This window comes from Anabrus simplex, chromosome 2 (genome assembly GCF_040414725.1).
Source record: "Anabrus simplex isolate iqAnaSimp1 chromosome 2, ASM4041472v1, whole genome shotgun sequence".
NCBI lineage: Eukaryota > Metazoa > Arthropoda > Insecta > Orthoptera > Tettigoniidae > Anabrus > Anabrus simplex.
This window is the reverse complement of record NC_090266.1, coordinates 887144125-887171569: the sequence shown is the minus strand read 5'-3', so window position 1 is coordinate 887171569 and position 27445 is coordinate 887144125.

The window sequence follows — 27445 nt, the reverse complement described above, 5'->3', positions numbered from 1 at the left end:
TAGAAATGGGCAGAGGGAGGTGAATTTCTATACCCACCCAATCTTACGTAATTCGCTCCTCAGAATGCATTCGTGATTGGCATTTGAGTCAGCTCATAAATAGTTACGTACTGGAAGATGATATTTCATTACACATAAATTGAGTTTTACTCGAGGCTAACAAGCGGATTTATCGGTACTACTACAATGGGTTAAAATACAATCTTCACATGCGCGACAACGGTCAGCATCGCTTTTACAAGGACCACCGCCCGCTAAGTATTACATCAGATATTCCATCCTGCTTTGTGTAGTAATGTATTATAATAACGTTTAAAAGTGCGAAAGCATTAAATAAATTCCTTTTGGATTTTCGAATTGTGGATTAAATTTTAAATGGAGAGTATTTTGCAGCTCTCAGTAGACGATAATCCAACAGTGAGTCCTAATAAATACTCAAAATACAATGTCTCTATATGAATGAAAATATGGTGGATAAACCTTCAGTTTTACATAATAAATTCAAGTGGGTATATCAAAACAATCGTCGCAGTGATAGAGAAATAATGTTCAAGAACTATCTTTAGTAGCGCTCTGTAATGCACACCAGTATTCGAGTTGTTTATATTTGATGGGCTATAGTTCTTACTTCAGAGAAAAGTAGAAGTTTTCAGTCTTCAATTGCCAATATCTGTCTCAGAATAACAAGAACAATATCTTTAAATTATGCAATCATTTTAGACCATGTCTTTGCCACAGATACCTCGAAAGGAGCCCTACTCCGTGGTCTTATATCACAGTTATGTTGCGAATCCCACATTTTTTGGTGTCTAGTGGTCATGATATGTCAAGATCCATCAAAAGCCGGATGTCAAAGTTGTACACAAATACAGTAGTCATACGCTAGGATATCAAAATATAATAAGATCAATATTTTCGATTTCTGAATATATTCAGTATATGCTTTGACAATTGACACGATTGTAAAAGCAGTAACCTCCGTATGACATTAGAACAGTGTTTGGTGAAAATGTCGTTCACATCAATGATGTTATGTATTTGTGTCGTACATTTCCACATTTAACTATACATTTAAAGGAGGAACAACAATTGTTAGGTCTCCAGCAAATGAGATTTCACACACTGAGACGTAGTGGTTTGTATTCCACATAGACTGCAGGTCTGACAGCATATTAGTTACTACACTGGCGGAAGAGAAATATCTAAACACCAAGAAGGGGTTGTGCTAGGTTAACGAACGTTGATAGGCGTGTTTATACATCTGAGAGATGACGTTGATTCAAATTTCCCACAATGCGCATTAGCGTGGCTCTAGCAGGATCCCCTTGACTTTGCACATCAGGTTTGCTTTAATTGCGGGGTTTACTGTGTGAGAGTGTTAGTTACCTGTGAGATCGGACGGAGTGACTGTGAGTGGGTCATGAATGCCTTTACGACGAAGAAGAGGTCAGTAATCAACAGCTCACTGCGGCTGTACGTGGCGGTATAATAGGGCTACGTGAAGGTGGATTTTCTTTCCGCGTTATTCCAGAAGGATATGGCAGGAATGTCTTCACTGTGCATGCGTGCTGGCAGTAGTGGTCACGATAAGGTACGCTCGCAAGAAGACCGGACTCCGGACGTTCCAGTGGCACCACCGAGAGGCGGGACCTCCGTACTCGGCGTATGGATTTAGCGCAGTGGACGGCGTCTGCAGCAGTAATTCGACCGACAGTTGGCACCACAGTGACGCAACGAACTGTTCGAAATCGGTTACTTCCAAGACAGCTCCGAGACAGACGCCCAGCGGCGTGCATACCACTGCGACTTCAGTGGTGTCAAGCGAGAGCTCATTGGAGGATGGATTGTATTGTGCCGTTTTCATGTGTGACATATGCCACAGCGCGAACAAAACCAACTAGCACGAGGTCCAGAAACATGGCGCCGAAGCAGTTTAGGCGAGGACTGGTTTATAAATGTCGAATACGCAATGAAGTGTGTTGCGAACGACGAAACAACATATCGGCCGCACATAACAAAGTTCAGTTCCATAGGCGCACAAATACAATTTTGAAACAAATCAAATGGAGGACCAGACTGCCCCAAACGAGCAGACACAAACACATCACTCACAAGGTGATTCAAACATTTATTACACATGAATAAAACACTGCATATTTACACATTATGTACAACAAATTCGAAGGTACACCAAAACACGTGTACTGCTGCCGGTCGCCATGTTCAGTGTGTGTATAAAACAAAAACGCAGCAGCACATTGCCAACTGTTACAAAATGAAATGCGGCAGACGAGTACCAACACAAAAGCCGCAACATACTCCCCCCTTTGAGGGATCTCAACACTCAAAATCAAAGTCAAGTGTTCATGTTCATCACAGACAAATTAATAAAAAAGTAAACTCAGATACAACGTATACAAATATACAACTATACAACATCCTTGGGCAATGGACACAATTTCACTATGGCACGGCGCAAAAGACCAGTTTTAGTCTTTACACTGACCACACGAGTAATATTGTCACAATCAGGATGGAGTTCCTGGATTATACCAGTTTTCCAAACCAGAGGAGGAAGGTTATCCTCCCTTAGAAGCACTAAATCTCCCACAGTTGGAGTCCACTTTCCTACAGAAGACCATTTACGTCTTTGTTGAAGTGATTGTATGTATTCTTTTGACCACCTCTGCCAAAAATCGTGATACAGCTGTTGCACCAAATTCCATTTAGTTAGACAGGAGCGGGAGCTGTTGGATATGTCTGGAGAGGGGATAGAGGTCAATCGTCTCCCTACTAGAAAATGTCCAGGTGTCAAATAGCATTGATCAATGGGGTCGTCAGTCATTGAACAGAGAGGTCTCGAGTTCAACACAGACTCAATTTGATACAAAAGAGTACTTAGCTCTTCAAAATTAAGAATGCATTTTCCTAGGGTCCGCTTTAAAAGGACTGGAGGGTGGAATAAATTTCCAATTCACATTCAAATTAGATGAATATTCCTCTATTTCAGTAGAGCTATCCTTAATAAATCTTAATAACTCATTGTTGGCTCCAACAAAATTTGTGCCATTATCACTCAAGATGAGATTTGGAAATCCTCTACGCGCCGTGAATCTTCTAAATGCGGCGAGGAAGTCCTGAGTCGTTAGACTCTTCACAGTTTCAAGATGTATTGCTTTAGTGACAAGACAAACAAAGAGAGCAATGTACGCTTTAAACTTTATCTTACTCCTCGGTTTATCACCTTTAATGATGATTAGGCCACCATAATCAAGAGAAAACAATTGTGAGGGTAAAACACCTCGAGACAAGTGGTCAGCTGGATTGCTGTGGGTAGGTACGTGTCTCCAATCTGAGACTGAAGTGAGGGATTGAATTTCAGCAACTCTATTAGCGACAAAGGTTTTCCAACAATTGGCGGGTTTCTGTAACCAACACAGAACTATCGTGCTGTCAGTCCAGCAGTATGTTGAGAAAGGAATGTGCAATTTCAGCGATTCAGTTACCTTACTCATTAGGCGAGAAAGCAATAGAGCAGCACAAAGCTCTAAACGGGCAATATATTGCTGTTTTAATGGAGCAACTCTCGATTTAGAAGTCAACAGGATCACTGATACCTCATCATTATCAGATACTGTCCTAATATACACACAAGCACCATAGGCAGCTTCTGAAGCGTCAGAAAAGCCATGGATTTCAATAATCTTATTCTTAGCAAAGGGCATTGCATTTCTTTGCACTCTGAGGTCATTAAGCAAGGGGAGCTCACTGTAGATAGCATTCCAGATTTCAATAATTTCAGATGAAGGTTCTAACACATCATCCCAATCAATTTTCAACTGCCAAAGAGACTGCAGGATAAGTTTACACTTAACTACGGCACATCCTAACAATACAAGGGGATCAAATATGGAAGCAATGATAGTGAGAATGCTTCTCTTATTGACTTCCTTAGGTGCTTTCTTCAAATTTATTTGAAACTGAAACTCATCACATTTAGGATGCCACACGATACCTAATGTTTTAATAGCTTCATCCTTAGTGAGGTTACAAGGTGACAACATTTCTCTATCCTCTACAGGGACATTGGCAAGAGCTTCTGGACAATTTGACGTCCATTTTCTAAGATGAAAATGTGCACTATCAAGCACAGAAGAGATTTCTGATTGAAGCTCCTTAGCTTCTTCAACTGAACTAGTACCTGTCAGCAGGTCGTCAACATAAAAACAAGAGCGAATGATCTCTGATGCAGTGGGGTGAGATTCCTTGTGTTCATCAGCAAGTTGAACTAGACATCTCGTAGCAAGAAAAGGGGCGGAACTTGTACCGTATGTGACAGTAGTAAGACGGTAGTCCTTGATTTCTTCATCAGTAGATTCACGCCAAACAATTTTCTGAAGATTTCTGGTCAGGATGAATTAGCACACATTTATACATCTTAGCAATGTCAGCCGTAAGAGCAACAAAATAGGTTCTGAACCTTAAAACAATGGACAGCAAGTCAGGCTGAATAGTAGGACCAACCATTAACATAGAATTCAATGCTATCCCATTTAATGATTCACAACTTCCGTCAAAAACAACTCTCAACTTGGTTGTAGTGCTAGAATCCTTGAGCACACAATGATGGGGCAAGTAAAAGCTTAAAGAGTTAGAGGTCTCTGGAGGTGCAATTTCCATGTGACCCATTTCACTGTATTCACGCATGAAATCTACATACTTCCCTTTCAAGTCTGGAAGCTTAGCAAATTTATTTTCCATCTGTTTGAGCCTTCTAACTGCATTATGCTTAGACTCAGCCACAGGTGGCACTTCCGCACGAATAGGAAGTTTGACAACAAACCTACCAGAATCATCTCTTTGAACACTATTCACAAAGTGTTCTTCACAAGCCCTTTCTTCAGGAGTAAGAACTGGTTGATGAAGTTCTTCAAGCTCCCAAAACCTTTGGAGTTTAGTGTCAATAGAATCAAGTTTTACAAGATTAGCACGACGAGCCTTGGCATTATTCTTAATGCACGACTCAGGGAAAGTGCCTGACAGCACCCAACCAAATTCGGTATCTAATAAGGCGGGATAACCCTTCTTATGCAAAATATTAGAAGACACAATTTCATAATAGACATCAGCACCTAGCAAAATATCAAGAGTAGAGGGCTGATTAAATGTCCTATCACTCAAAATAATATCATGAGGAATAACCCAATTAGAACAATCAATTTCCTGCGCCGGAAGTGGACTTGTGATTGTGTTCAGTACTGCACAGTTCAACTTCAATGTATAATCTGATACATTTGAGAACAAAACAAGGTTACATGTGGAACTTACAGGAGACACATTCGAATTGCCTATACCAACAATAGGTAGACGACAAGACCTAGTACGAATACCAAGCTTCTTGACAAGATCAGAAGTCACAAAGGATAATTGACTCGCAGAGTCTAACAAAGCTTTAACTAGTATAATCTCTCCTGAGCTATTTTTTACTCCTACACACGCTGTGCTCAGCAAAACATTCGAACCTAGTCCTGAAACAACCTTCATGGCAGTGGGTGAAACAATTGCAGAACTTGTAGCATTCATATTATTGTTATTATTGGGACTTGCTTGTTCCTTGTGAACCAATAAGTTGTGGGGCCCATTACACTGGGAGCATTTGTTTTGCTTACAATGTTTAGAAACATGAGAAGCGGAAAAACAAAGATAACAAAGTTTATTTTCCCTCACAAACTTGCCACGATGATCAATATTTGCTTGTCTGAACTTTCTACAATCAGAAATGCTGTGATTATCAAGTTTGCAAAACCTACAATTCAAGGAAGTGCTATTGTTGGCAATGTGAAGGGCTTTTAGGTTGGATTTTAAGTCTCGTGTTTGCTCAATAACAGGTTTCTTGCATTCTGTTAGCTCTAATGTTTGACATTTTCTTTCCAAGAAATCAATCAAATTATTTAGTGTGGGAATATCAGTGGAGGCAAATTTGTTTTCCCATTCACTCCTATGGTTGGACTTGATCTTACTTAGAATCAATTCCTGTAGCAAAATTTCATGTAGTGGAACCTGACCCTCTAAATTGTCAACAGCACTAAGATTAGATTTTACTTGGTTTATCAATTTGCGATATTCAACGGAAGATCCACTAGTACAATTATGGAGATTGAGCAAATGTTTTACGTGCTGTGAAACAATCAAGCGTTTGTTATTGTACCTTTCATCAATTAAATTCCAAGCAACAGTGAAATTATCAGCACATATGGATAGGTCATCTAACAAATCCCTAGGTTCGCCTTGAAGAGACGACAATAGGTAGTGTAGTCTTTGCACATTGTCAATGCGGGTATTGTTAATAACCAAGCTTTGAAAGGTGTTCCTGAAACTCAAATATTTTGTCAAATCTCCTTTAAAAACAGGCAATTCAATGGGCGGGAGCTTCAAGCTACAGTTGGACCGAGTAGAGTTATCAGAAATAATGGATGCATTGCTTGGACTTGTGGGTCTCTCAAATGAGCAAAGCAATTCTTGAATCCTAGCAACTATTGCATGATATCTGTTTTCAAATTCATCATGCACTCCAAAGTGAGTTTCGCTAGATTTTGAGTCTAATTCACATTCTAGATACTCCCTAACAATGCTGAATTCCTTCCAAATTTCTGGCAGCCTATTTTGCCTAGAAATTAGTTCGTGATGGTTGATGTTACCTTGCTTTAAGTAATTTTCAAGGTGAGTTAATGACCTTTTAAGTAGACCACGTTTTTGAACAGCCTTTGCTTCGGATTCAAACACCATGATGAATAGTTCAGGTAATCAGTTATTGACAAGATAATAATAGAAATCAATCTTACAACTATGGTGACTATACAAACAATAAGCTCTATATTCAGTGCACTGCATTCATTTTGCATTGTTGAAATGAGTGACAGTCTTTGAATGGAACCAACAATGTAGGTAGATGAACAAAAGCATAAAATAACGTATAATAAACCACGTACGTTCTAAAATATACAAAATACACAAAGCGGCCCAACAAATTATTAGCACGAAATCGTATAATGCCCATGAGAAGTCAAGACAAATCTGTTATTCTATACACGGAAAGTGCTAGCAGTAGGGTTAGGATATCAGGTAGGATGTCTACCCTAGTCAAGATAGGAACAATAAAGACAAATGGAACAGACTGACAGTACATGGCGGTGCTGTATCATCAATCATCACTACCACTGGAAACACTCCTTGGCTGGAATCACATGCCCAAAGTGACTGGAAAGTCCAAAAGATGACGTCTGCGATGTAATGTTCACTGGAGTCCAAATTCCAAGTAGCATTTAACATCTCGAACATCAGGGTATCAGATAAAGGCTGGCGGAAACAGCTCACAAGAACAAATGCAATAAATAGCACGTGGTAACTTCCACAGATTGTTAACGTGCGATATCAAAGCAGTTCCAAAACAATGTAGACTTCGTTGAAATCTCAATATGACGAATTCAAACATTCGTGGTAATTAGCCTTAAGCACGACATCCTGGTGCTTTTATACAATAACTGTTCACGATGCTTTTCGCGCCAAGCTCGTTGCTATGTTCAAACGGCGATTGCAGGCAGCAATTCATGACGATAACAATTTTTAGGTGACTAGCACAATGTTCAAAGTTCACAATGATTCTCATCGCGGCCCGGAAGGACCAAAATTTTATGTTGCGAACGACGAAACAACATATCGGCCGCACATAACAAAGTTCAGTTCCATAGGCGCACAAATACAGTTTTGAAACAAATCAAATGGAGGACCAGACTGCCCCAAACGAGCAGACACAAACACATCACTCACAAGGTGATTCAAACATTTATTACACATGAATAAAACACTGCATATTTACACATTATGTACAACAAATTCGAAGGTACACCAAAACACGTGTACTGCTGGCGGTCGCCATGTTCAGTGTGTGTATAAAACAAAAACGCAGCAGCACATTGCCAACTGTTACAAAATGAAATGCGGCAGACGAGTACCAACACAAAAGCCGCAACAAAGTGATTGTGAAGAAAGGACTACTTTCATCTCTAAGCGGAGAAAACGTGTATATATGTGTAAATACTGTTAGAATTAAGTCGAATGTAAAATGTAGAATGTATGAAAACAAGACGAAACCAAAGATTGAACACATAGGGTAATGTTACGGAGTATAAAATATCGATATTTGCTAATAAGAACGGTAGCGACTTCTAGATGTCAGTAGATGTAAGTAAACACCTAAGATAGAGTTCCATATCTAGTAGCTAATTTTGTTATTCTATGACTTGTGTAAAACGTTAAAAGTATTCTTGTTAATTGTTATTGTCAATGTGATGGTAGTATGGAAATGATACGTAAAAATTAGAAATTTTATGCAAAGGAAATTAATAGGGAATATATATATGCAGCTAAGCAAATGCACCCGGCCTAAAATAACGGTGATACGCTTATGATTGTATAAAGGCCAAGCCATTACAGAAGGAGCAATACGATATATAATAGAGATTGTCCGTATCGTAAATAACTTCGTATAATTAGAAGTAAATGCGTAATTTACTAGTGGCTCTGTGTGTTGTCAAAGAACTAATATTAACCTTTTTCAGGTGTAATCTGCATGAGTCTAAAAGGAAGTACTAAATCAAAGGAGAATATGGAGTGCTAAATTATGTACAAGTAGGTCCAGCTGAAACGGTGGAGTGGTTACCGGGATGGATAACTTAAGCCAGTGATTCATATAATCCTGGCTATTCAAGTCAGTAACTGCTTTCCATTATAATGATGTCTTTTTATTGTGTGCATTTTATTTGATGCAACATTCATCTGTATTTTATTTTAGTTACTAGTTTATTTAATGTAAGTAGTAGTGTATATGTAGTACATGTCCCGAAGTAGTTCGCCAAAACGTAATAGTAATTACATCTCGAGCGGCATGATATTATGTTATTTGGAATATAGGAATTCTTATATGCGTTAGGCGACTCGGCATTCGAAATGATACGATACCATGCGAGAGAATGAACGGTTATGTTAGTGGATGACTTCGATATCGCTTATATTATATTATAGTGCCGTAATTACTGGAAAACGTGAGCCTATGTATACATATGTAACAACATCATCATAGAATCAGCATATTTATCGCGAAGCTAACCTTGGTATTGCAGGTAAGTGATACAAATGTAGTAATGTTGTGAGTAATGACACTGGTATGAATCAACGTGAGATAATAATAATAATAATAATGATGATGATGATGGTGTGAGTGTCAGATATATTAAGTACCGGCGGTGATGGTGGTCATTGTGTTGATGAATAATTCAAGTGTATTAAGTGCATGTGGTGGTAATAGTTATTATGATGATGAATAATAAAACGTGGGGATGATATCGAGATGTGCCATCGATGTGTGGATTAGCTCACATATAATTTAGTGGTTGAAATAATGAAAAGTGTTGTGTTGTGTGGATTATTTAATAAGATGGGAGGTGACAATGAAGATTTGTCTTGATATCGCCACATAAAACGTATTATTTAATTGCTTTATGCCAGTGTGAAGTTAGATAAAGCAAAAAGGAGAGGTATCACTTGTATATAAGCGAATGCTGAAATTGTAATGCACCGAGCTCGATAGCTGCAGTCGCTTAAGTGCGGCCAGTATCCAGTATTCGGGAGATAGTAGGTTCGAACCCCACTGTCAGCAGCCCTGAAAATGGTTTTCCGTGGTTTCCCATTTTCACACCAGGCAAATGCTGGGGCTGTACCTTAATTAAGGCCACGGCCGCTTCCTTCCCACTCCTAGCCCTTACCTGTCCCATCGTCGCCGTAAGACCTATCTGTGTCGGTGCGACGTAAAGCAACTAGCAAAAAAAATTGTAATGCCCTAGTATAAGATGATGTTAAGGTTATAATGCTCTTACATGAGTGAATGCTGGGATCGTAATGTTGTTATGTAAGTGAAGGCTAAGATGGTAAGGCGGATAATTATTAATTGCAATCAGATGTCGGCCACAATTGTCCTATCGATTATCGTTACGTTTCGGATGTCATATTCAAAATCTATGTCAATCATAAGGGTTTTTAGTCGGTATGACGGCGACGTGATCGAGGCGTGCATGAAGCTTACCACGCGTACAGCTTCGAGGACATATGACGTGATATTAATAAGTTAGATGTTTACTTCATGGACATGGAAGTTTAGTAGATGTAGTACAGGTGTCGTATGTGGTTTTATTAACATTTAAGTGTATATATTCTTGTCTTTATGTATATTATCTTTGATTATTTATTTTATGGATTAGCATTAAGGCAACATGATTCTCGAAGGTATGCGCGAGGGTGGACGTGTAATTACTGTCGCGTTGAGGCGAACCTCATCAGGACGTACGAGTTAGTTAAGGTGGTGATGATTATTTATTTTAATTAGGTTAGGCATCACATATAAAAAGACATTATTATCAGCTGAATTTGACATGAACGAAATTCTCCTATTGAAAATCTGACACCAAATCAAAACTGAAGGAATAAGAACACCTAAAACTTGTGGAGTAAAAGAAAGAACACAGTCATTATGGTAATTTTTCAGGTTTAGGCACGTTATTGAATAAATATAGATTTAGGTTCGGATTTTCAAACAGCCATTATAAATGAGGAATTATCAATTTGAAATCACTGTATTATGTTGAATCGGGTATAAATTAATTCAATTACGACAGCTATTTTATGTCATTACCAATTTGTTCTTCGGTAATATTTTTAATTTGGGTTTTACTTTGGTTTCGTCTTAACTAGTAGGATTATTTAAATTAATAAATATAACCCGATCCAGAATATCTCCATCTTTTCATTATAAAATGGATATTTATGGCCTTACTTATGAAATTAATTCAAATTCCAAGATCATATTTGGTATAACCAATTTTAATTCAAGACAGGGTCTCGATTATTATAAGTATATCATAAATTATGAAAATAGGTGATGCAAACACAATAGCGATTGGCTTAAAAACATTAATATAGTAATTTGAAAATAAGCCGCCCGATAGGATTCCGAATCCAATTTTCCACCGTTGATGCGATTTTTATTTACCAGAACATATTAGCTAGCTGAGGCACATACAAAGTCCTGTGATCCTGAAATAGCCCCACAACAATAAAAGAACCCGTCAAGACCCTGGGTGTAGAGTGCTCCCAGTGCTAATCTATGGGGCAGCGCCACGTGGAGGGTGCATATTTGTCACCCAACAGTGGGGCTCTATGCCGAATAAGGCCAGGAGGGCGCAGTATGTCCGTTGTGTTTTCCAGTGAAAGCCGATTCTGCCTTGGTGCCAGTGATGGCCGCCTGTTGGTTAGAAGGGGGCCAGGTGAACCCCTGCATTCCACCTGTCTGCAGCGTCGACACACTGGACCTACGCCGGGAATTCTGATCTGAGGAGCAATTTCCCATAACAGCAGGAGCACTCTCGTGGTTATCCCACGCGCCCTGACTGCAGATGTGTACGTCCGTCTGGTGATTAGACCTGTTGTGCTGCCATTCATGAGCAGCAGTCCTGCGTCCCCGTGTCGCTGTTGTAACTCCATGTGCTCTACTGAGTGTCGGCATGTTACCTTGGCCTGCTCGATCCCCAGATCTGTCCCCAATCGAACACGTATGGGACAACAATGGACGATATCTACAGCGTCATCCGCAAGCGGCATTAACCGCCCCTGTATTGACCGACCAAGTGCAACAGGCATGGAACTCCATCCAACAAACTGACATCAGGCACCAGTACCGCACAATGCATGCACATTTTCATGCCTGCGTTCAACAGTCAGGCGACTACAACGGTTATTAACAGACCAGCATGGCACATTTGAGATGCCTTTTATCGTGCGGATATTAACCTTTATTCATTAAAATACGTTAACTTAGCATATATATTGCCAAAATGTCCGTATTCTACATTCCTTATTTCATCGTGTTTGAATATTTTTTCAGCCATTCTATTAATAGTTTTCTTTATCACCTAGGAGGACACAAGTTCACGAACCACCAATGAGATAGTAATTACATAAAGTAATAAAATGAATGTAATCTATTATACAAAGCAAGATGTAAGTAAAGAGCGAGATAAAGCAAAAATGGTGAACGAATTCGTTTGCTGATGGTGCACTGAACACTTGGTCAAAATGATCTTTAACGGATTGAGTTTACTTTTACACCAGTCTTTAACTATTCACCATTTATTTGTAACTGGATTCTCTTCGTAAATTTTAAGTACTCCTGTGTTGTACAAAAGGCAGAGACTAATAATTTATCTTAGTTAATATTACTTTATACTTCAGTTTAAACTCTATGCTCCAGGTCACCTTATAGGGGGTCAGCTTATCATATGAGGTAACGGTCTGCTTAGTTCTGTAATCAGTCTAAACACATACATACATTCTTATTTACATACATTCATACGTGCATACGAATCACAAGATGCAGATCAAGTACACTTTTCAGGATCAACAAATAACTGTATGGGTTGTTTTCATTTCAAGATATTCATGTTTCATTTAGTTCATGGATTCAAAGTAATTTTATAAATAGAACTGAAAGAAAAGAGTGTACAAATAGAAGATAATGAGATAATTATGGTAAATTTAGTATTTAATGGATATGCCCTCTCCGCAAAGTAGGCCTTTCTCAAACATTCATTTTGAGATAATTTATTGAAACCAGGAATGTCAAGTGGCACAAATTAACTTTACACCACAATTTCCAATGAATTTAACTAGAGGACACATGAGATTTAATATCAATTGACAAAACATAGCAATATAAATATGTAACATTTGCAAGTAGATTTATTGAGGGAGTTTAACGAAAGTAAGCAATCAGTCTCTTTTCTTTTATTCAACCCCATTTTCCCTAGCGTTTTTTGCCTGTCTGTTTAACAGAATGTTTCAGAAACCTCCGTATCCTGCTGGGACATGTTGTGCAAGTTTCTGCATCGCTTAATTGTGGCCAGTATCCAGTATTCGGGAGGTAGTAGGTTCGAACCCCACTGTCGGCAGCCCTGAAGATAGTTTTGCGTGGTTTCCCATTTTCACACCAGGCAAATGCTGGGGCTGTACATTAATTAAGGCCACGGCCGCTTCCCTCCCACTCCTAGGCCACCCCTGTCCCATCGTCGCCATGAGACCTATCTGTGTTGGTGCGACGTAAAGCAACTAGCAAGCTTCTGCAGATCTCTGAGCTTTCTCGTGTGTATTGGGCCTGGCGCCAGTGGTGTACGGTTTCTCCAGGGGTAGACTTGGTGGATCATTGCAGGATTTAAGGTTAAATAATGTATGTTTTATTAATCCATAGTTGTACTCAGCATATACTTCCTTTCCTTTCATATCTGATTTGTATTCAATGTGTTTCACTTTGGACATTTGGAAGTACTCCTTATTATTCTTAGGAATGCCGCTTCCGGCTGTCTCATTCGTCAGACAGATCTTTTAATACTGTCCAGTCTATCATTTTATGAATGCTAAAATGCCTACTATCTTCACTTCTCTGACGGTAAATTATCCTAATACACAGTTCTTCCTCAGGAGCTCGGAGTATCATTCCACCGAAGACTGAGTGAGGTATGACATAACAACAAAATCACTACAAATAATTGTCACAGGTTGTATGAGGTGTTATAGTGACCCCACGGATCTCAAATGAGTGCCTTTCTACTTTGACTTAATTGCTTTAAGTTCTCTCCTGTCATCTTTTTTTCCGAACTTCCTTGTCCAATTCTTGTTCTATTCGTATCTACTGGGATCTATCAAGGTCCATACTTGCGACTTTCGTGGCATTTCCAAGTCTTCATAAAATTCCCTTCTTCATGGATCGCTGCAATATCGCTCGCCGCAGGAAATCAACGTACATTACATCCCCAAGCTATTTCCAAATATAATATCAATGCTCCATTAAGAACAGATAAAGACAATGTTTTCTCGAAAAGGAAGTTCCCGACGTTGTTTGGTAATCCGAAGGTTAAATTCCCTCGGAGAACAGAAGAGTAGAATTACATTTTTACAGTTAGTTACAGCTAGGTCCTTGAAACAAATTGCTACTCCACATCTAAAGACACAGTTTGCTTTCATCACCCCCAACCCTCCTCCTCTCCTAACCCTTCTCGATTATTCCCTCGTCACTAAAACTGATTTAAACCATTAAGGCATCCTTACAATCTAATGGAGAACTGTTCATGGCAGTTCTTAACTAATATTCACTAATAGAAAATGACAGACAGCCAGTAATTATATTTTTAACGGCTTTGGGAAAGTGCGATAAACAGCCAGAATATTTACTGTGAGTTTGAATTGACTCATAATCTGTATTATCGTGAGTATTGTTATAGGCCTGACAATGTGTGTCTGCTCTAGAGGGGATTTTGTACTTTGTTGAGGGTTACTTAGGAAAGGGGCATTCGTAGTTTTGCTTCATTTACTTTCTCAGCATTATCCTGGAAATAAAAATGAGATGAGCTAAACGTTATAAGCTCTTTAAATGTGACATCAAAATATGGGTCCATTTATATTCGGTGACTGTGACAATCGCTTTGGTGATCTGAGCTACGTGCTTCGGTACGAATATGACAATTATCGCAACACTGCCATATTTAATTAATTATTCAATTGTAATCCAGTGTCCGGCTCCATGGCTAAATGGTTCTCGTGCTGGCCTTTTGATCACAGGGGTCGCGGGTTCGATTCCCGGCAAGGTCGGTAATTTTAACCATCATTGGTTAATTTCTCTGGCACGAGGGCTGGGTGTATGTGTCGTCTTCATCATCATTTCATCCTCATCATGACGGGAGTTCAAATCGAAAGACCTGCACCTGGCGAGCCGAACATGTCCTCGGACACTCCCGGTGCTAAAAGCCATACGCCACTTCATTTCAACTGCCATCCACTGATTAAGCCGTTTCATAAATTACTGAACGCTTTTAAGAATAGAATTGATCCATTTTCATCGGATTTTCAACAGTATCAATCAACATAGTGCATAATGTGTTCTTTTAAAATTTGAGTTATACAAGACAGGAAAAAGCCAATGTAAACTCTTCTAAAGTAATTCAGACATGAGAGAGCGACATTAATAAAGGAATACAGGCCAATATTTTGTTCTTAAAGGTGGATTTCCCCTAAAATAATTCAAGCATATACCACCCTGTCGTAATGAGTTATAATTTCTGGCTATTGAATTCTAGTTACCGTGTAAGATTCTCTTCCATAGACATTAACTGTAAAAAGGTTTGTCCAGTCTCGAGAGGAAACGTTATGAGCAGAGGGCGTCGTCGAGCCAGTTTCGTGCTGCATTGGATAGCGCACGGTCCATCCTCTGGTTCCATTCATTCTATCCTCTATTACAGCTCAGTGACCACTTGAGATAGCCTTCTTTCTAACTCTACTTTTAAACCAGAAACTCTCATAATACTTAACATTTTTACTTAATAAGTAGAATGATCGATTACTAATTTATTAGTGTTAGAGTTAGTTTCCCATAAAGGATCTGCGATAAATATTCCAAATCGTGGCGGGTTAAAAATTTACCATGGGTAATATTAAACTGATGACTTAACCTTTCGAATCTAAATAAGGAAAGGCGAAAGGATCGTTTACAAAGGTGAACTATGAAAAAGAGTGCCTTAAGTTGGTATTAAGTGACCTGATCTTATTGCTCCTGTTCCACCTCCTAACATCAGAACCACTAACTCAATTTTTAACAAACATTTTACTTGCAGATACATACGCTTACTTTACAAAATAGAGTAAATAAAATCCTGAAAGAAAACATCTATCAGTGTTACCAACATTGTGAATGAATGAATGAATGAATGAATGACTGAATGAATGAATTCCTAAGCCTTAAACCGTCCTCACGAGGTAATTTAAAAATTGAAAATTAAGGTACACATTTCAAAATTAATCACGCGCAGAGTGAAATGTAGCCTACACATTGCAACACAATGATAGATTCTTGGTCTAGTGTTTCAAAATGCCCTTCACATAGCTTTTTTCAAAAAAATTCATGATAAAAAATTGTAAGCAGTTAACTTTCTCTGATGTTCCATAAAGTGTTAAACCATAACTCTTCCTCAGACTAATTCACAATGAACCATAAAGATAATCAGATACTGTAATTCCAAGTTTACTGATGCAGAAGGTTTTGAAAAAAATATAAGCCTACATTATTATTTTGGAAATGAAATTTGGAGGAAATAATTATCGAAAATTGACCCGAAAATTTAACAACAATTTTGATGTATTCACTGGTATTAAAGGAAATTTAAATTGTAAGAAATATGAAGTGTCACTTAGTGTGAATACATAGCACGCTATGATCTGCGATATTTTCCATCAAAACAAGTCCTGTGAGCAAACTGAAAAACCGCACTTTGAAGCTTTCCTGTGTTAAGGTCCACATACACTCATGCTCATAAATTAAGGATAATGCTGATACATAGTGAAACAACGCTATGGTGGGTGGTTTGCGGTTTTAAGTCACCTCGGGGTATGACCATGTGGTGCATTTGACCTGCGGTCGTCACACGGTGGCGCTGGCAGCAGTCCAAATACGCAGAGGAGTGATAGTGCGTGTCAGAGTACGGTGCAGCGAGTAAGTGTGCAGATGTTTTCAGACGTGATAATGGTGACTGTGTTGCGAAAATGGCTCAACGAACACATGTTGATGTCGTTATGAGGGGTAGAATAGCAGGGCGACTGGAGGCTGGACAAACACAGCAGGTCGTAGCACGGGCCCTCCGTGTTCCGCAAAGTGTGATCTCAAGACTATGGCAACGATTCCTGCAGACAGGAAACGTGTCAAGGCGGTACAGTACGGGACGTCCGCAGTGTACAACACCACAAGAAGACGGTTATCTCACCATCAGTGCCCGCAGACGGCCACGGAGTACTGCAGGTAGCCTTGCTCGGGACCTTGCCACAGCCACTGGAACACTTGTCTCCAGACACACAGTCTACAGACGACTGAACAGACATGGTTTATTCGCCCGGAGACCTGCAAGGTGCATTCCACTGACCCCTGTTCAGAGGGCAGCCCGTAAGGCCTGGTGTCAAGAACACAGTACATGGTCATTGGAACAGTGGTCCCAGGTTATGTTCACGGACGAGTCCAGGTATAGTCTGAACAGTGATTTTCGCCGGGTTCTCATCTGGCGTGGACCAGGAACCAGATACCAAACCCGTAATGTCCTTGAAAGGGACCTGTATGGAGGTAGTAGTTTGATGGTGTGGGGTGGGATTGTGATTGGTGCACGTAAACCCCTGCATGTCTTTGACAGAGGAACTCTAACTGGTCAGGTGTATCGGGACGTCATTTTGCACCAGTATGTCCGCCTTTTCAGGGGTGCAGTGGGTCCCACCTTCATCCTGATTAATGGTAACGCACGGCCCCACCGAGCTGCCATCGTGGAGGAGTACTGAGAAACAGAAGATATCCGGCGAATGGAGTGGCCTGCCTGTTCTCCAGACCTAAATCCCATCGAGTACGTCTAGGATGCTCTCGGTCGACGTATCGCTGCACGTCTTCAAACCCGTAGGACACTTCAGGAGCTCCGACAGGCACTGGTGCAAGAATGGGAGGCTATACCCCAGCAGCTGCTCGAGCACCTGATCTAGAGTATGCCAACCAGTTGTGCGGCCTGTGTACGTGTGGATGGTGATCATATCCCATATTGATGTCGGGTTACATGCACAAGAAACAGTGGCGTTTTTTAGCACATGTGTTTAGGGACGGTTTTCTCAACTTATCACCAATACCGTGGACTTACAGATATGTTTCGTTTGTGTTCACTATGTGCCTATGCTATTAGCGCCAGTTTTGTGTAGTGCCACGTTGTGTGGCACCAAAATATGCAATTATCCTTAATTTATGAGCATGAGTGTATAATAGCACCGTGTGCCCTAATAGCTTCCGAATATTAAGAAATAAATTACGAATTCTCAGAAAAAGGTGGGTACTAAGGGAAAAGAAAGTTTAATAAAGTAATGAAATTACTACGGAATTTGCATAAAGCAGCTTCAGATTGGACGGAAGGAATAATTTAACCTATTTGTGTGTGAGGGAGCTGGGAGGATTGTAACGAATATCGAGGGACCTATCTGTTAAGTGAATAAGTCAAAATGTTCGCAGTAATGTTAGAAAGGTAAAGGCGTTTAATTTTGGAGAATAAGCTGGATGAAAACCAGAGCTCTTTCATTAGGACAGCGGAGATCTCAGGACCAGGTTGTCGTAATGCAACAAATAATTGATCATTTTTATAAGAGGAATACAATTATGCTGATGTTTTGTAGATTTAGAAAAGGGTTATGACAGAGTACAAAGTGAACAGGAGTTGGTCTTAAGGATAGATCGTAAGATCAAAGCAGGTAATTGAACGCTGTCGAAGATATTTATGTTGGTAATCAGGCTACAGTGAGAATTGATAGTGGAATGACTTCTTGATTTAAAGCTCGTAGTAACAGGATATAGAGAAGGATGTAATCTTTCACCCGTATTGTTCATAGTTTACATGAGTCATTCACTGGAAGATACCAAATGGCAGAACGTGATTGAGACAAGTAGAAATATAGTAACTTAGCAGATTGCCCTATGCCGACAAAGACTGTGCTGAAAATCTGTTATATAATACCTTTAAGCTTGAAAAGAAATACACAGCATAGGATTAAATATTACGCATTTTCAAGACTAAAACGAAGAGGAAATGTAAGAGGACTTAATTCCAAGATAATAATTCAAGCATCTTCATTTAGGATGCGTATTCTCCTGAAATGGTTGTGTAGCTTGTGAAGTCAACTAAAGGTGAATGGAAGCTAATGCTATTAGTTAACAGTTGCGATCCCCAGTATTGTTTAAGATGGAGAGCGTTCCTAACGAAACTCTCCTTCCATCGCTAGGTTTTGCAACTGCTTCTTATGTACGAGAGTGAAAGATGGGTGAACTAAATGTGTCATGTTCTTATGGTGTAGCTAACAAACATGAAATCTGGGGCGTTAGAACCCTAAGACAATTGTACTAATCAGACACAAATGTTGTGGGGATGATTTTTTGTTCAAACAATTGAGAAATTTGGCTAAAGGGCACTCGTACTGAGGAGGGAAAGACTGAGTTAAGAATGGACTCAGTGGAGACAGCAGTACGTATGAACTGCTAGTGCGAGATGAATTGAGGAGGACACTTCACTTATCTTTTCATTATTTGTTTCAGTTCGCACGAAGTTAGAGAGGTTTTACGGCGACGATGGGATAGGACAGCGATGGCAAGGAAGAGCTTGTATCCACAACTGCTATTTAGCCCCAGCATTTCCATCGTGTAAAAATGGGAAAATATTCAGAAGCGTCTTCAGGGCTGCCGGCATTGGGATTCGAACCCGCTATCTCTCGAATGCAAGCTAACAGCTACACTCTTCAAGCCACGTAGTCAATTCGCTCGGTGGGTAATTTAACTCGGATAATTACTCGTCCATTGACGATTAATGAAGCCAAAAGTGTCTAGGAGGCTATGATTTGACTACATCTTTAATGATTTCAAGATAAGGTGTGTGGAAATGGACGAAGCAACTGAGCTAGTTTCAAGTAGAAGATTGAGTAGGTGCATAATTCATGCAGTGCGAAACACTTAAAAGCAAAACAATCTCTAATATGAATGTATGTGTATTTTTTCACACTCTTCACACTTCGCTATATAACTTGCTTACTCCTGTGTTTATGTGTGGGTGTCGATATATCTTGCACTCAGTTGCCAGTAGACGTTTTAATACATCACTGATCACCACACAGTTCACGTGAAATATTCTACCTGCACAGTACTGTAATATTTCAGAAGGATTCACTTGTAAACCTCTTCTTGATGTTTTTACGAACTGTAGGCTGAATCTCTAAATGAACTGTACCAACATTGATTCTGACTGTGCTAACGACGTATTCGTGATTAATTACCGATAGAGCGGTTTAAATAATTGAAAAATCTGTTACAGATAATATGCATCATTTAATACTGTACTTAGGCAAGAAATAAGTTCAAATATACATTCATTTTTTGACGTAGTTAACTGCACTATTTTCGTCGTGTAGATATTAACTTGCATTCGGAAGATGTTGAATTCCACCTCCACCATCGTCAGTCCTGAATAGAGATTCTCGTTTCAATATCAGGCGATGATGGGGTAGGATAGGTAAGGAAGCCACCGTAGACGTAACTGAAGTTCAGCCCCAGCATTTGTATCGAGTGAAAATGGGGAATCTATGGGCAAGCGTCCTCAGCGCCTCGGCTTCCTCTCACACAGTCCTAGCCCACTCCTGTTCCAGTGTCGCCAAGAGCCTATCTGAGATGATGTTATTCTATAATACTAGAAAAATAAATAAATAAATAAATAAATAAATAAATAAATAAATAAATAAATAAATAAATAAATAAATAAATAAATAAATAAATAAATAAATAAATAAATAAATAAATAAATAAATAAATAAATAAATAAATACATAAATAAATAAATAAATAAATAAGTAATACATTAGTAATATAATACATAAATATAATAAATGAAATAAATAATGTAATTAATAAATAACGGACACTATTAGGAAAAGAAGGATTTCTCTCTATGGCCACTTACCACGAATGAGACTAAAAAGACTGTCCACTCGAATCTTTGCTTACTTTCTGAATAAGAAATTTAAACGGGGCCTGGTTCACCGAGGTGAAAAGGGATATACAAGAATTGGGAATCATAGGTGATGATGTCTTGCAACGTGACTTTTTAAAGAATAAACTTGAAGTTATACAGAGTTTTCGAACAAAACTTAAAATGAAGACAGGCAAGACGTGGACCGAAGAACAGAAGGAAGCTCATCGTAGAAAGGTGCAGGAGTATTGGACGAGTGTTAACGATCGAGACAGGAAACGGTTGAAATAGCGTGGTCCACAGCTGGCCGATACGAAAAAAAAAATGTATTGAACAATAGCAAAGAGCGACCCCATGACTGAATTTCGCATGTATTCTGTGTCTTAAAGATATTTCCTAGTGTGCGAACCGTCAAGCTTCAGCAGAGACAGTCTCGTTTTCTCTCTGAGTTCAAACAGAGGCAGCAGGGGCTGAGAGAGAAAGGTAGCATGGATGAGAAAAGGAAGGAAACATATTGCAGGAGGAGACGCTCTGTGATGTCGGATCGGGAAAATACTATAAACAACTGTTGGACAAAAAATGTGAGCAGAACCAGGACTGACATGGAAAGGAGAGGGATCTCGAGTATTGGACTGATCAATATGAATTGTGTTTGACCTAAAATTCGAAAGTAAATTATGGTAAATTTTTGGGTGATAAAATGAGATAATCAGAAGTGTCAGAGTAATGTGTGAGTTATTTGCATGACTGTGGGAAACAGCCAGCTCGGGGTACAATGGTAACTGTGTTGTATGTGAGGGATTTCCCTGAGTCTGTGGAGTGATATGAGTCGTTAAAAGCTGGACGGAGCCACGGTCTTTTCCGTAGATAAGTGGTGAGGTTTGCGTATCGCTCGACGTCGTGGAGAACAGAACAATAAATGCTCAAACAGTAACTAGTAGAACATTAAATATAGTGGTGGTAGAGAAACGGAGAATGTTAATGAGAACAGCCGTCATTCAGTAGGCTATTGACAGTGATGTGAGGGGATGAACTAGGCTTCCTTAAATAGGGACAGACTATGCCCTAGAAAAGTTAACGAATGTACTTCCTACTGATGCAAAAGTGTCCGAGGACGCGTGCTGTGTGACAATAATCGTTACATGATTCTTTGCATTGTAGTGGTAGAGTGCCGTACGTGTCAACTGATTAAACTGCATCACTGATCTGAAACTAACTAGTTGACTTTACTTATGAACACTTACCATAGCTGCGAAGAAAGCAGACAAGTAGACACAGAAAAACATGGAGAGAGGTGTTGGGAGAAATGTGAAGAAGTATGCTGGGCATGGGCTCATCAATAAAGAAAACTGATCTTCTTTCATTTAAGCTTGATCTTCCTAGCTACCAATACTGGGGTCCGCACTAAACTCGATGTTCGCTTGGCACGTTGTGATCCTGGTATTAATATGTTAGTTGCTGCTTGCAAAGAACATGATCTTGCTTACCGTGCTAGTGTACGTGAAAACATACCTGAACTGAGACCTGTACCTGATGAAAATTTTGTTCGTAAAACTATGCAGCGTATGACGTCACCTGATATTCCAGTTACTAAAAAATTGCAGCGCTTGTAGTTGCCAGTGGAATGAAAGAAAAACTGCATTGGTTAGTAGCATTAAAAAATAAGACGTCAGAAATAACCTATGTGAGAAGGTACTGAACAGATTTACCTGAGGAAAGAAATATATACATGTGCCTTATGTTTCATAAATCTTTCATTTTAATCTTACCCTACACAATTTCCTAATTGTACTAGTAATAATAATGCTGTATAGCAAGTTTAAACTATTTAAAGCAGTAGAACAGAGCAGAGGCGGACGTTCCAGAATAAGAATTCAAGTTTTAAAGTACATCCTCTTTATTAGTCCATGAATTGAAGTTTTTATTGAATCCAAGCCATTTACCATTCAGTTTATCACCACGACGACGAATAGCACGTTTGATTAAACAGTGATCAGGGTATATTGTTTTCTGCAGCTATTATATATATATAGAATCATCCCTGAATAGGCTGTCCTGAAAGATCGTAAAGTAAATAGGTAACTAGTTAGTAAACAAGTGACTTGTGGTAAGAAGAAAATACCTTGTTGTAAAACTCTTTATCTTGATCAGTTTGAAGATGTCTTGGACAGCGTTTTGATTGTTAAACAATATATTTAAAGACGCCTTTGACTTGGGCTGCTCTCTCATTATGTGCAAAATACACTTATAGTACACATCGATGAGAGTAACTAGATCTTGTACCCCTTATTGCTAGAGGCATAAGAAGACATTTCTACTAAGTCGGCTTTCCAGAGATCACCTTTTCAACGTGTGATAACTTGTCTGCGATAGTAAATGCGACAAGCTGGTTTATGTAACTCGTGCACGTTGAATATATTTACAGGTGAGGTATTACCTCAAGAAGCCACTGAAGTACACGCGCAAGACGTAATTTTCTCTCAATTTCTAGAATTTCTGATTTGTGTCCTGTGTGGCCAGCATCTTGCGAAGCTCTTAGCAGTTGCGAATGTTCTTCGAGTAAGTTAGGGTCATTGCAATATCTTACGTGTGAATACGGCAACAAACGATAGTAGATAATACTGAGACGACGTGCAGACAGTTGATGTGAAACAAAAAGCTTAGAAATGAACTCTAGATACTTACGACTTGTATTTACATTTACAGGTTCTGTCCTCTTTTGATTACGGCGCGTAGCGTCAGTAGCAAAATGTATATATATATATGTTTTATGACAATCTTGTAAAATTATATCCTTGTCGGATAATTGAGTAAACAGGAGTTCTATATGAGACCTATGGAAGGATTTATAGTTTTCACGATGAGACTGTTGGTATTAATCTTAACATTTGCATTACCAAACCAATACCAGTCATCTTCCTAGCGAACACGGTATTTTGTGTCAGTTTGCCTTGCAGAGTATTCTTCTATATCAGGTGCAAAGAGTGATCCATAGTTATATTTGAATGCACTAGCGAGTTGTTGGCAGTCCCAAGAGCTCTGCATTTTCTTAGTGATAAAGTATTTAATAGTTGTAGGAATTTAGCAAATTGTGTGTGTGTGTGATACATATAGTTCCACAAATATTGGTGTTCAGTGTTTGTTTGTATTAATTTAGATTAGTGGTGTTTATTTGTAATTTTTAGAGTGAGTAGTTCCGTAGGCGTTTGCTAGATTTCAAGCTGTAATTTAGGGCTGAGTGAAAGAAGAAATATCTTCTTTTTAAAAATATTATTATTAAAATATCAGTAGGTTTGTTGATAAATTACTTGCAAAGACGGGATATTAAAAAGACTCGTCACTTCGGCAGTTCTTATATTAGTGCAGGCAATTGACAGGGTATTTCAAATATCAATTCAACTGCTCCACCTATCAAAAAGGTAATAACTTCTTTAAATAACGCGATACTGTTGTAAATTTCGTTCAAAGGAAGGATTTCAACAGAATACACAGTATTTCACTCCAAAATAGTTAACAGTCGTTCTACTGTTATCGATTATTGTCGCTCTTCATATTCAAATATTGCAATGTTGGCTACAGTCGTGAACAAAGGTTGTAGTGTAGTCAAGAAAATAAAATAAAAATCAGCTGATTCTTGTATTCCGATCATTTGTAGTTCTGAGTAGGTAGTTAAAGTATCCGTAATGTATATTTTGCACCTTCGATCTTTCAGTACTTATGAGCGATTAGCTAATAATAATCAAGTTCCTATATCCCAATAATTCCCAATTCAATTCCTTGACGTAGTTTTGACAGAAGAATTTTTGGGAAATTATTGTAGACAACCTCGTATTTTGCAGCATTTAAGGACACTTTTATTCTACGTCCCGTGGAGTAGGGAAAATAATAGTAATCCGCCGGCTGTAATAATCACATAACCACATTTCAGTTGAAAATTGTAGAGTAGATACGGTATTTTAGATAGTATCTTGCCTGTCATATTCGTGTGTATCTTTGTGTACGGTAAACCTTTTGATACTTTAGCATTTAACCAAATGGCAGGTTTCATTTCGAATAGAGCATAGTGGGACCTTTGTTGGTTATTCTTGAGTAGTTCTTGCGAATTTCAAACTTGAATTGTAATTTCCATTTCTGCTTGTGTTTAGTAATAACCTGTTGTAATTAGGATACGTCTGAATGTATTTTAAAACCATTGTAGTGTATTGTAGTACCTGAACGTAATTCTAAAATTTATTGTAGTATTTTTTAGTACTTGAACGTAATTTAAAATTATTGTAGTGTATTAGCGTATCGTATTAGAAATTAGTGTGTTTATGCTATTGCTGTGAAATATTTGTGTAGTAAAGTATCTGTAGTATCTGTGGTATCTGTAGTAATTCTCTTACTAGGATTATGTTGTGGTAATTAGGGTAGACTTAACTGCAGTTTAGAATTCCTGTGTATTACTTTCCTTTTTCAGTAATTGACAGCAATTTTCATTCTGTTAGGGTGTTGTAGGAAAAAATTCGTACAACTGAGTATTATTGTAGTGTAGTAGTATCCTATATTAATTACCATATTGTCGTTTGACCTTTGTGAACTATCCCAGACAAAATATATTTCGTTTTATTTTTATTTTGCACAGAATAAGTTATTTTATTTTTGCTTTTCTTTTCATTATTCCGTAAGGAATGGTTAAGGAGTGCAAGTGTAGGAACTGTGGATGTGGCCAGGCATTAAGGGCATGAGGAAGGAGTTGGGGAGTTTGAGGGAGGTAATTAGGATTCTCTCAGAGAACAGGAACGAATGTAGGCCACCCTAAAAATGTACAGGATACAGTAGGTGTAAAAGAGGGATGGGATGGAAGGGGGAATTGTAGAAGAAAGGTGGTCTAATGATTAAGGGGAAGGAGATTGCAGGCACAGGGCTCCATTCAGGACCAGAATTCATGACAGGTGCCTGTGAGAAATCGGTACGAATCACCGCAGGTGGAACAAGCGAGGAAAGATGAGGAACAGGGAACTGCTGCTGAGAACTGTGGAAGTAGGAGGAAGGGAAAATGTAGGAAAGGAAATCTGGAGTCCTGGATACGAAAAGAAGGCTGAACAGGGTAATAAGGAGAGGGAATAGGAGGAGGAAATAGCTTCTGCAGTTGTCAGGAAAGATAGGGCTGACGAGGAGGGGAGGGGTTCAAATAAGGTGTGTAGGGTTGAGGCTCTGGTCATGGGGGATTATATTGTTAGCCACGTCAGGAAGGTGTGTGGAGGAAAGGGAACCAGATAGAGTGTTATCCGGGAATGACGTTGAAGCAGATGTTGAGGAATGTAGAAGAGAAGGATGAGGAATAGGAGAAGGTGGTAGTGTTTCACGTTGGTACTAACAACGTAAGACAAGCAGGTATAAGTACCAACATAGTTGCGGTTGAGTGGGATCTGGTAAATGCAGCACGTGTGAGTTTTAAGGAAGCGCAGATTGTTATCAGTGGAATAATGTGTACTATCTGGAAGGTGATTGGGGATTTAAATGAGACTATGGAGTGGGTATGTGGAAAACTGGGAGTGAGACCTCTAGATACTAATGGGTGGGTAGGAGATAGGGATCTGCAATCAGGTGGCCTACACTTAAACCGCAGTCGTACATATAAGTAAGGACATTTGTTTTGAAGGGTTATAGGGAGGTACATTCAGCGAAACTGGGTGGCCTAGGGAGTGTTGATAAGGGTACATGTCCGTCTCCGTAGCGCAATGGTTAGTGTTATTAGCTGCCGTCCTCGGGGGCACCGGTTCGAGTTCCGGTACTGTCAGTAATTTAAGAAATGCAGGAGAGCTGGTATGTGGTTGAAATTGTACATGAAGCTCACCTCCATTGGGGTTGTGTCTGAAAAGAGCTGCATCGCCTCGGGATGAGGGAACTGGAAGTCGAGTAGAGATGACATCAAATGTTAGTGCTCAACTGTTGAAATATTCTAAAGAAAGGAATAGAATTAAGTAATTTTATAGATATATAGTTACCAGATGTTGTAATAGGAGTTGAATCATGGCTGAAAAATGATATAAAGGATGCAGAAATATCCTGACCGTACTGGAATGTGTATAGTAGAGATAGGATAGGAATGGTGGGAGGGGAATATCCATTCCGGTGAAAGAAGAATTTGTAAGCTTCGAAAAAGTTGACAAACAAGAAATTCTAGGTGTAAAGCTTATCTCTGAAGATGATAGGCAACTTAATGTCGTTGGAGTGTACAGACTGGGAAAATGTAGCTCTGACACTGATTCAGAATTACTGTAATTGATAACATAATCAGCTATGTAGAAAACAATGTGGAAAAGAACGTGACTGTAGTGGGAGATCTCAATTCACCAAATGTCAATTGGGAAGGTCATGCAAACGACGGGAAGTATGACCAACAAATGGCAAATAACCTAATATGGAAAGGACAGCTGATTCAGAAAGTGATGGAACCAAGTAGAGGAAAGAATGTTCTTGATGTAGTGCTGGTAAAACAAGATGAGCTCTCTAGAGAAACCGACGTAACAGATTGTATTAGTGATGACGAAGCTGTTTTTGTAGTAGATAGAAATAAATGTGAAAGTAAGGAAGGTATTAAAATTAGGACTGTCAGGCTGTACCATATGGCTGATAAAACAGGCATGAGGGAGTTTTAAAAAGTAACTATGAACACTGGGATGGGTTTCAAGTAATTGTCGAGACATGTGAAAAGAGGTTTGTACTTTTAAAGGTGCTTAGGAATTGTAAAGTTCCACTATGTTATAACAGAGAAATAAGGAGACTAA